Genomic DNA, 12,500 nt, shown 5'->3' with positions numbered 1-12,500 from the left:
ATACAAGTATTTATGCTTTGAATTTTATGATCTGACTCCTCTGATTTATGGCTACGCAATGAGCCTTGACCTCCAAGCTTCGGCAGATGGCACTGCATTCCTATTAATTATCATGTTTTTTTTTTCTGCAGTTAGGCCCATTGTGTGTGTTACTCCTGTAGATTGTATTCTTTCTCTAAGGGAAAAATTGAATTGCAATAGTTCCGCAGAAAGCGAGTCCCGGCCTCGGCGCTTCAGCAAAGGTCATCACATTTTCATTAGCCATCATGTTTTCTTCCTGTAATTATGCATTTGTATGTTACTCCAGCACCTTAGATTATTTCCCCAAAGTCATTTGAATTATTGGATGTATGTCAGGTTTTATTAATAATGAAAATGTCCATGTGTGCACTAGTATAAGAGTGTACCATACATACCCCCAATTTGAGTAATATAAAAGTATTTGTTTGATTTCTCTATTTGTTGATATTTTATGGGTGGCACAACGCCTGTATGAGACAACCTGGTTGAGAATATGTTTAGAAAACGCCAAATGTTAATGACTGTATTTTGCAAAGCATTTTTTTCTTCTTCTAAACTTCAGATTTGCCGCTCATTTCCGGAAAATCGCAATAAAAGTAATAGGCCTTGTGGCGCAACGGATAACGCGTCTGACTACGGATCAGAAGATTCCAGGTTCGAATCCTGGCAAGGTCGAAAAACATATTTTCTTTCTTTCTTCTTCTTCTTCTTATTATTATTATTATTATTATTATTATTATTATTATTATTACTATTATTGTTATTATTATTATTATTATTATTATTATTATTATTATTATTATTATTATTATTATTATTATTATTATTATTATTATTATTCCTTACGGAGTGTCTGTTTTGATCTTACTTTAGTACTGTTGGTGTATTTGGTATATTGATAATGCATTATCCAATAGCATGCATTGTTTTTATCCAACATACATAACTTACTGTCAGTATTACTTTGCTACTCTACAATATATCCTGGTGATGTAAATCAGTATCACTATAGTACACATCTTAACATATACTGCAAATATGAAATATCAACGATATCTATTTACATTCAGCGCATTGAAGTCATAATAAAGTTCAAGTGAATGTTAGTAACTTTATTGGTAATAAGGGTATTGCAGTTTTGAAAATCATTACTTATCAGGAATTTACAGGCCTTGTGGCGCAACGGATAACGCGTCTGACTACGGATCAGAAGATTCCAGGTTCGAATCCTGGCAAGGTCGCTAAATATAATTCTTTATATTTTTTTCTTTTTTTACGTTGTGTTTGTTTGTTTTTATCTTACTTTAATAATGTTGGTGTATTTAGTATATTGATAATGTATTAACCAACAGTATACATTGCTTTTATCCAACATACATAACTTACTGTCAGTATTACTTTGCTACTCTACTCTATATCCTGGTGTTGTAGATCAGTATCACTATAGTGTACATTTTAACATATAATGCAAATGTGAAATATCAACGAAATCTATTTACATTCAGCGCATTGAAGTCATAATAAAGTTCAAGTAAATGTTAGCAACTTTATTGGTAATAAGGGACTGCAGTTTTGAAAATAATTACTTGAGTGGTACCTACAGGCCTTGTGGCGCAACGGATAACGCGTCTGACTACGGATCAGAAGATTCCAGGTTCGAATCCTGGCAAGGTCGACTTAAATTTTAATTTTCGTGTTCAATGTTTTTCATATAACCTCAAGAAATAGCTAGATTGTTAATCCCAAACAATGACTATCTGCTTCCATATTTACCAGTGCATTCGAAATCCAAAATTAATTATCAATTATTTTATGAAACTATGATAAACAAAGACTAGCGTTACCGTTTTCTTTTTTTTTTTTTTTCTTCTTTTTTTTTAATAGATGTCCATTACTGACTATGCAGTATACTACGCAATATATTTCCCATAACCGAAAAGCAAACTAGTATTTTAATTCCAGATGCTACGTGTATACATCAGTTATGAACAAAACAAGAATGCTTTCGCTCATTATTATATCGGCTGTGTGGTGGGCGTTCCGCTATCGGGGCCTTCGTGCTACCCGAGGAAACTCCTCAGACCATTGGCAGAAAGTGCCGGGCATTGATGCTTCGGCCTCTTTCACAGCCGCATGATCACTAGGAAACTTTGGTTGAGTGTGTGGAAGGAAGAGGTCTTTGTCAAAGCAAAGTAATGCGGAAGTACATACTTGTGTAACAGAATGGGGGTTACGTCCCACCAGCGCCATTTTGAGGTACCGCGATACAACCAACGCTGTCCGGTCAACGACGCTGTTATACTGTCAGTAAGAATGTACAAGAACATAAAATTTGTATGATAAGACAAAACAAAAATATTCTCGTGGATCATCTGTCTTTCATTTTTCCCTATCGGATGTTTTCATTTTCTCTGCTAATAAACTACCTTGCAATTGAACTTACACTCGGTCAGCACATTAACGTCTTGACAACACAGGAGATGTATATAATAATGTATACTGCATTTCGAATATATCTTTATCAAAATTACACGTATTTCTGACAGGAAAATCTCTTACCTAAACCATACATATATCGGTGTAATTAAGTAAAAAAAATAAATAAATAAAAATAAATAAATAAATAAACAAATAACAAAATGAAAAATATAAATAAACAAATTAAAATTTGGCCCTTAGGATGGTGTGGAAAGCTAGACCTTGAACGAAGTCTTGGGGGACCTCCCCACTGATCTCTTGCATTGTGAAGATATTCTCATTCATACTTTTTTCTATATTTATCGCAATGAATACAGTTAAGATAATGATATCTAATGAATACGGATTAACCTCTTGCATTCATAAGCGGGCATGGGCCAATAACTGTTTTTTTTTCAGAACTTGAATGGTTCTTCTACTGTAACCATGAAATCCTGAATCTCCTTTTTTATTGATTATTTCATTATTCATTTCAACAAAATACTAAGCCATATTTCATTGGTAAATAAAAGATCCATTTATTTATTCCATAATGACGAAAAGTTAAATATTTTGTATTTTGTCGGTATGACAGAAAACGAGATGTAACACCCGCTTTCTGTTGCCGTTTGTAAGGAGTAACTAAACTAACAAGGTCGAGGCTGTTAGTTGTTTAACATGTATACACATTACAGCCACTAGTGGACAGAAATGTAATCTTTTTTTATTACTCTTGTATCCAGTGACCTCAGGTGAAGGAAAGGAGGCAGTGTGTATTGTTTGAATTATTGGTGAATTCCATTCTCTAAAATGACAAGGTGTTATTCTTAAGCACGAATGAGGCATTCCCAGCGCAGAATTTTACTCGAACTGTGTGGATAGGACGTCATGTTCCGGGGTCAAATGAAGGGGTTTTGACGTAATTTTTTCTGCATATTTTGATTATTAAGCGTTGAGTTTTCTTCGTGTACTTCGTGAACCTTCAGGTCACCCGTAGTTTAGGTTTTCGAAAAGTGTAGAAAGATTATTGAAATCAATGTTGAAGACAAAATAATGAGAATTTATGGAAAACATAAAGGTTAGGGGGAGGATTATTGAGATAGTTCTATCGTTAGCAAAACACTGACTCGAGTGTTCCATTTTCGACCTAACAGGGTCGTTCCAGTACTGCGCTAAAGACCATAGTATATTACGTTATTCACATGATTTTACAATTATTAGTGGACTTGTCCTCCTAACCACCACTTATGAGGGATGCTGCCCCCTCTACCCCCGCTACGGCTAAAAAAAAAATATATCTACCTTATATCATGCAACAACCTTTACAACCTGAATTTATTAACCTTCCTTAATAAATTCAGGTTGTAAAGGTTGTTGCATGATTTTACGACTTCAAGAGGTCTGTGTCCCTAATACTCTTTCAAAATACTGAAAGGGGTGGCATCCCGCTTCCCTACTCCCCTAAGTCCACATTATATACACATCTCATTTTCTTGCGGAGGAACTAGGTGTATATATAATGGTAACTTACTTTGGTGGGCATTTCTTTTATATTTGGTCTGTTCCTTCATATCTATCGCACATCATCGCTACTATGAAACTAATTTGGCATTTCGTAATGGATTTCCATATTTCGTGGGAAGACAGTCTAAGAAAACAAGAAATAAAAATATGTATTTCATATTTGCAATGACCGAAGTCAAAGAGGCGGGTTTTAGCTCGATAATTGCCAACTATTATTTTCACCAAAGAGTGGTTACCTATTTCAAGCTACCTTGCTGATATCTATAGAGTGAACATTTAATACAGCACTGATATATGATACATGTTTATTTCAGTTGTTTAGATTATTTTCAAACAGTTCTCTATAGCTTTATTTTCAATAATATATATAATTACGAAGATATACAATTTATTATGTTCATAGAATATAGTAAATTATGTCAGGCATGGTTTAAAATCCTTCCACGCATGAGACAAAATCGTATGTAACAAATATATTCCTGATATTAGTAAGGTAAGCAATAACAGCTCCTCTGAGTTTTGTTTTTAGTAGAGAAGCTGGAAAGTCACGGTTATTTTTTCTTTTATTACAATAGCTCCGTCTCATTTCGCAATCCTTCCAAGTTCATATTTTAAGTAAGATTTTTTTTCATTAAAACAGAGGCAGTTATAACGGTTTTCAAAATTGACAGTTCATCCTTTGTTATTCTTTATCTCACAGTTTTACAGTTTCTGTAGTTAAAAGTTTGTGTGTATGTATGTATATATATATATATATATATATATATATATATATATATATATATTAATATATTATACATATATAATATATATTATATATATATATATATATATATATACATATATATATATATATATATATATATATTATATATTATATATATTTATATATATATATATATATATATATATATATATTATATATATATATATATATATAGATATATGTGTGTGTGTGTGTGTGTGTGTGTGTGTGTGTGTGTGTGTGTGTGTGTGTGTGTGTGTATCTATATCTATATCTATCTGTCTATATATATATATATATATATATATATATATATATATATATATACTTTCTAATATTAAATTTCTTAATTCTGACTAGTTCTATTTTACCAATGTCGCCAAAGCATAATAAGAAAGATTTAATAGACAGACCGATAAGATAATGATAATCAAAAGCTGCAGTAATGTAGACAAAGCTGGAATTTTCCAAGACTTTTCTCCATAACAGTTTAATAATAAATTGAGTCCAGCAATGCATGTGTGTAAGTTATACCTTCGTCACACTTCTAAAGTGAAAAATGAAACTTGTAATGTATATGAATCAAATCAATATTCACCTAACGAGCCTTTTCATCCTTGAACTTCAGAAGTACTAGTAGAAAGCATAGGAAACCATTATCACTACAATTCTTTTATGTCATTTGCTATTAATAGAATCTGAAACGAGTATAAACTCTGAACAGTTCTTAGTTAAAAGAGAAATGAGAGTGAAACATGTCTCTCTTATCTCTAGGAATAAAGCAACAATCTCTGCAGAAACGCTTTATGGACAGTTGGTAGCTGTATCTTCACCCTTTCAGCCGACACTGCCTTTTCTTGGAACCGCTGCTGTGGGTTCTCGGAACTGAGATACCACTTAGTTGCACAGGTGCTAGATGTGTGTTTATGACCAAACACACACGCACTCACACGTATGTGTGTGTGTGTGTGTTATCAGCATTATCATTATCTTGGGTGTGGGAGAGAAGTTGGTTTTGATGTTATTAGCTACTTCAAAGACAGATATACAGTATATATATATATATATATATATTATATTATATTATATAATATATATATATATATATATATACAGTAGATATATATATATTATTATATTAATATATATATATATATATATATACATATACAAACACATATATGCGTTTGTTTTGTTTGTATGTGTGTATGTGTGTGTGTCAGTGATCATTTCTGTTTTTTCATTGTTAACATCACTATCACAATTAAGATGGTACATAATGACAGCATAACTATGATAACCTTAGTAATAATCGTAACATGTTTATAAGGAAAAAAAAAAACATAAATGCAGAATAAAAGATATGGTTGGGAAACTAAATCTAGGTTAAACGTTTTCGTAAACTCTCAGTATTTAATGAGAGAAAAAAACGGTCATGTTATGCAGTTATATCTATTCAAAGTAAAATTCTCCAACTGACATAGTTCTTAGCTCAACCCTTTCAAAATTATTTTTAGGGCTTCCGAGTTGTGTTATATAATATTCAGTATGCAATATTGATTTTACTGCTACATTAAATATTGCGATTTATTATTATTATTATTATTATTATTATTATTATTATTATTATTATTATCGGCGTCATTATTAATGAATTTCGATATGCGTAGAGTCAGCGGTTTTTTCATACTTTCAGAGAAGGTTATATAAGATACATAAATTAAACAATAACTAATTTGCTAATATACATAAATATATATATATAATATATATATATATATATATATATATATATATATATATATATATATATATATATATATATATGTACACACACACACACACACACACACACAACGCAGACACATCGACATCTTTGTTTTTTTCACATGTGAGTCCGGTGTCCAGGCAACAGATTGAGTTGCATGTTGAAATACAATCCGATACGTTATTGATCATGTTGAATACGCAAAAAACAGCTTCCTTCAGGACAGGTTTTAGATGGAGTGAAGATTTCTGATACAGTGGGAGCGTTGGATTATATGACTGAAATAAAGTTAAGTCTGTTCATTTTTTTTTTTATTAAATTATTATGATTTTGGTTATTTCAATGCGTATGGTGGTCTGTTTCAATTTTCATAGTTAGAATGCTCTGATATGCGTTTATGTGTTATGGATTCTATGTCTGTGTACACCTGTGTGTCTCTGCGAGAATGAGAGCATTCATAAACATAGCGAGGAAAAAATGTATGTGCAAATATGTATTCCCGTATCGATATAGTTTTTTGTAAGTAATAATAATGCGTTTGCGAATAACCTATTGCAACAGAGAGATTGGACAGTTGCAGATACTGTGTACAGAGAAACTAGCCAGGTGTATCACCCGTTGCAGGAGGTGAGAAGTTCTGCCAAACAACTAAACATGTTGCGTAAGTCATGTGCAACTGTTTCTTTTTTTTTCTATTAAGCTCTTATTTTTTATGATTTCTTTCTTGTTCGTTATGTTTTATTTTTCGTTTTCTGTTTTTTCTTAAGCCCGTTATCTTGTGATTCTTATGATATAAAATGTATGGTTAGTTAAGTGGCTTATTCTGCACCAAAATTACCATTGTTCGTCTTGTATAATGCTTTATAATCAGACAAGCTCTACATTGTATGATATATATATATATATATATATATATATTTTATATATATATATATATATATATATATATAATATACACGCTGCATATGCTTGCATGCACTCGCACACTTATGACTGTTTGTGCAGATGAAAACATACATATGTACACACACACACACACACGAGTATGTGTGATATATATAAAAAATACCTATATATCTATATGTATCTATATCTATCTATTTATATTTACACACACACACACACAAACATACACATATATATGCACACACACACACACACACACACACACACACACACACACACACACACACACACACACACACACACACACACACACACACACACACACACACACACACATACACACACACACGCACAAACAAACAAACATATATGCATATATACATATATATGTGTATATATAACAGTTTATTTACTTGTATGTATGCATGTACAGCATGTATACAAACATACGTGTGTCCATGCGCAGGTCTGTATGGTTGCTATGCGTGTGTGTGATTATGCATGTATGTAGGTGCGTGTGTGTGTGTGTAGATGGTTTTATTCACGTTTATTGATAAAGAACGTTCCCACGAACTCACTGGAACTCATCTGCATATCTGACCTTAATAAAATCTTCGGCACATGGAGGCTTGCTTGAACACGTGCCTCCGTTTGTACATGTGTGTGGGCCAGTTCCTCACGTGCGAGTAGTATGAGCACGGACCCAAGGTATATATAACCTTGGGTAGGAGTACGTGTTACATCACCATGCCGGGGGACGGGGGCGAGGCAAGGGGTGAGAGGGGGAGGGTGAATGGAGGGGAGGACTAAGGTAGTAGGAGGGTGGGATGAGGATGAAGGGAGGGAAGGTGTAGGGGGATAAAAGAAGCAAAAGAGGGGTGATATGGGAAGAAGAGGGGTTGGAGGAAGGGTGGATGGGGGAGGATATGGCGATAGGATAGAGACAGGGGAGAGGGCGGGAGAGGGATTGAGAGTGGGAGGAAGAAGGTGGGAAGAGTATGAAAAGTTCGGGGAGGGGAAGGAGGGGCGGCATAAAGAAGTTTTAGACTCCGCTGGTCCAGGCGATCCAGTCAAGCGACACATTCGGAGACGAAGAGACCCACCAAGGGCGCTGCCAGGGGTACTCAGTGTGAGAAATCGGATACTGTGAAAAGCGCTGTGAAGTGTGGGAAGTGTCTTGCGATGGGACTGAATTTCAAGGAAAATGAATCTATAACCTCAAGAAAGTTTTCGATACATAATACATCTTGATTCGGAAATATCGCCTTGTTAATTCTCTCTCTCTCTCTTTTCCTGTCTGTCTATTCATCTATCTACCTATCTCCCTCTTTATAAACACTTCTTTCATTTCCTCTATTTTACTCAACATTTTCTTTCCTTTTCTTTCTTTATCCCCATTTCCATCTTTCACATCATCACCCACCCCCTCTTCACCATTATTACTATATCATACTCTGCCCTTCAGCGGGAAAAAATAAATAAATAAACAAAGCAGAAGAGAAAATTCCAGCAATACTATTGAGCTACAGAAACAAACGTCAGGCTGACTGGTACGAGGACCTACCTATATGTGCTTAAGTAACTGCAGCCGTTCGCACACCTGGTTTTGGGTATGACGTCACAGGTAGGGAAGGTCATTCACTGCCGGTGAAAATATAGGCGATTGTTGGGCGAATATCTTAATTATTTTTGTTATAATCATTTTGGTATAATCACAATCGCCGTCATCGTTATTCTTATTACTATTATCATCATATAATAATCATCAGTCATCAACTCTGTCATAATCATTATAAGAATCTGTATCATTACTGTTATGATCATTATCATTATCAGTATCATTACATCAACATTGTTATTGCTATTGTTATTATTATTATTATTATTATAACTATTATTATTATCATTATTATAATAATTATAATTATTATTATTATTATTATTATTATTATTATTAATTAGTAGTGTCATATATTTTCATTTTTTCATGTTTATACTTTTGGATGAATAACAATGATTTCGATATTATATCGCCAGCATTATTTTCTTTCATGCTGCATTAACTAGACTCTGTTATTTGTCATGCTGCTATCTTCAGCACCATGCTGTTGCTAGTTATTTACTACTACTGTATTTATATGATGTGTAAACTGCGTTATTTAATCAAAAGTCTTATCGTTACCATCATTAGTATGCTTAAAATTATTTGTATTATTAAGTATCATTGGATGTATAATTCTTAGGGGCATTAATACCATTATATTTCTTTTGTTATCGAAATTCGTATTACTTTTAATATCAACATAATGATGATAATTTTGTTGCTGCTACAATTTTTATTGTTGTTATTATTATCGTCATCATCACCATAGTCATTATTATTATCATCATTGATTATATTAACATTATTATTATCACCAATACTATTACCATGACCATTGTCATTATCTCTATTTCTATCACTGTTTTCGTTGTTAAGTATGGTCATTAAATCAAACCTGCTTTACATTTGTTTACACGATTACCTTGTAGCATACATTCAAACCGAAAGAATGCACCCACGGTTAACTAGAACAAATATCTAGTATATATGAATTAGAACCAAGCTTGATCGAATTGTGAAATGTGAAGTGCGAGGCGTGAATGCGTCTGGCGAAAGATGGGGCCGAATAACAAATCAATCCCCATTTTGGAAACGGGAGACAGTCACAAGGAAACAACGCCACTGCTTAACCCCGGTGGTTATCCACGATTATACAATTATCCACCGGACAATCCAAGTCATATGTTCACCAGGAGGAAATCCAGAGTTCGAGACCGTCTAAGGTTCATCTTGAAGAACGTCACGGTAGAGCCTTTTATGCTGTTGAACGTGTTGGCTTGGACGCTGCAGACGACGCTCGTGACGAACCTCGTGCTTGAAAAGGTGAGGAAAATGAATGTTTTGATTTTTTGCCCGATGATATTTTGTATAACCAGGCAGGTGTTTTCATTTTGTTTCTAGCATTTGTTTGTTTCTTTTCCTTGAATTTTATTAATTGTTAGTAGTTTCATTTTCTATTCTAGTCATGCATTCAGTTTGGCCTTCTGTAATATTTTAGTCATTTTGCCGAGATTTTTTTTTTTTTTTTTTTTTAAGATTAAAAATGTATTCCATTTTTAAATCATATAATTATATTAATGTGTCAGAAAATGATAACTTAGACATTTCCACGCCATATCCATCATTCCTATTTCTTCTTTAAACTATTATGAAGAGAACTTGTAATGAGAAATCACACCAATATTATGTCTTAGACTCATCACGCGCCAAAACTGAAGTGGGTTTTACCTAATGAGTCCTTTATTGTTGTAGTTATGTTTCATTTCATATTTGTAGACTCCTGTACATGTCAATACTTTTTTTTTAGCTACAGTGTTGAAACATTTGGCACGATAATACGCCAATTTACACCTATAAACTGCTAATGAACAATATATGTTTAAATGTAGTTTACACGAATGGACTTAATCTACGATATATATGACATTAAGGTACTCACTGAATATGATTTATCAATTTGCCGTATGTTATTCTGATATCATTTATCTTCGTGAATTTGTGTTGAAGAATACACAGTAATCTTAGTAGTCTTCGTTGTTTAAATGAGCCGTACGCTTTATAACTTTTGAAGAGACAGTCCTTACAAACATAGTAATCGACTGAAGGACGTCAAAATTTCTCATGTCCCTTTGTGTTTTTCTTGACAAGACTGTGGTATCGATGGGTTTGGTATCTTTAACGTATACTCGTTCTGTTTCTTTGTCTCGCTTATAATGTTAATGCATAAATACATATGAGATAAATGAGATGCGTCCATATTCCAACCGACTTAACTTCTCCGGAAGAAACAACAAAGTAAAAGCAAACCTCATGTAACAAAACAAAACAAAAAACAACTTTACCATATGTTAGGCCTACGTACCCTCGTCTTTTGCGTCTTATTTCAGCTGCGCTGTGTTTATATGTACACGCGCGCGTGCGTGCGTTTGTGTGTGCACGCACCACGTGTTTGAGTGTTTGAGTTAACTGACAGCGTGTAGCTGTATAAGCCAATTCACTTTCCACACAAGCACTAACTCAATAATCACCACATTGAATATGATCTACGAGCAACAAATAGATGGGCATCAACAACTTTCCATTCCACCCACCGTCCGCAGGTATGCGAGAGGAGGCACAACCACACTTCCGCCGAGTGCCAAAATATCTCCAGCCTCGGAGCCCCGGAAGAGGGCGCCATCCAGCGCGAGGCCACCTGGCTCTTGATGGTGCAGGAGGTAGTGGCCAACATGCCCGCTGTGTTCTACGTCCTCGTGCTGGGTTCCTGGAGCGATAAATACGGGAGGAAACTGCCTATGTTACTTCCCTTTGTTGGGAGTTTCTTGGCGACTGCCATTTACATGGTGAGAATGCTATTGGTCATCATAACTGTTATCATTGCATTATTGCTATATTATTAGTTTTGTAATTGTCATTTGCAATAATGGGTGAGATGTAGATCCCGGACATTGATGATCTATTATCATTATAATTGTTACTGTGAAATGATGATAACAGCAGCCTACGTATTGGTATCATTTATCAGTATCATTAATGTTGTCAGAATATTGTTTTCATTATAATCAATCACCATTATTTCACCATTGTTTTTTTTTTCCGCTGCGTATTTTGATTATTATCAGTTTTAGTTATCACTATAGTAACTTTTACGTTTTTGCACAATTTCCCCATTACCATCAAATGTGCAGCAACACCAATAAACAGTATATGATAACTGTACTTTCATTTTCCATTATATTGTAACACAACCCCCGTCCCTCAGTCTACAGAAGAACCTAATAAAAATTTCCACACAGACGACGCTCTGTTTTGGGTGGCCCCCCGTGGAACTAGTGGTCCTGGCCGGCATCCCCGAGGTCTGAGGGGCGGCCTCATTACACCCCTGATGGCCACCTATTCGTACGTGTCCGATCTCTGGGGCCTCCAGTCCCGCACCCTCCGCATCGCTTTCCTGGACTTCGCGATGTTCGTTGGCG

At 34.3% G+C, this 12,500-nt stretch overlaps 3 non-coding genes and 1 pseudogene across 3 annotated transcripts; all 4 read left to right on the top strand.

Annotated features, from left to right (window-relative positions):
• Nucleotides 1–623: 623 nt before the first annotated feature.
• Nucleotides 624–696, top strand: Trnar-acg. Its single transcript has one exon. It is a non-coding gene; the product is annotated as a tRNA-Arg (tRNA).
• Nucleotides 697–1,189: 493 nt separating this feature from the next.
• Trnar-acg lies at nt 1,190–1,262 on the top strand. Its single transcript has one exon. It is a non-coding gene; the product is annotated as a tRNA-Arg (tRNA).
• Nucleotides 1,263–1,623: 361 nt separating this feature from the next.
• On the top strand, nt 1,624–1,696 carry Trnar-acg. Its single transcript has one exon. It is a non-coding gene; the product is annotated as a tRNA-Arg (tRNA).
• A 6,667-nt stretch (nt 1,697–8,363) lies between these two features.
• Nucleotides 8,364–12,500, top strand: part of LOC119577603 — a 6,334-nt pseudogene continuing 2,197 nt past the window's right edge.

This window comes from Penaeus monodon, chromosome 10 (genome assembly GCF_015228065.2).
Source record: "Penaeus monodon isolate SGIC_2016 chromosome 10, NSTDA_Pmon_1, whole genome shotgun sequence".
NCBI lineage: Eukaryota > Metazoa > Arthropoda > Malacostraca > Decapoda > Penaeidae > Penaeus > Penaeus monodon.
Note: the sequence above shows the minus strand (reverse complement) of the source record. Positions and strands in the feature narration are given on the sequence as shown.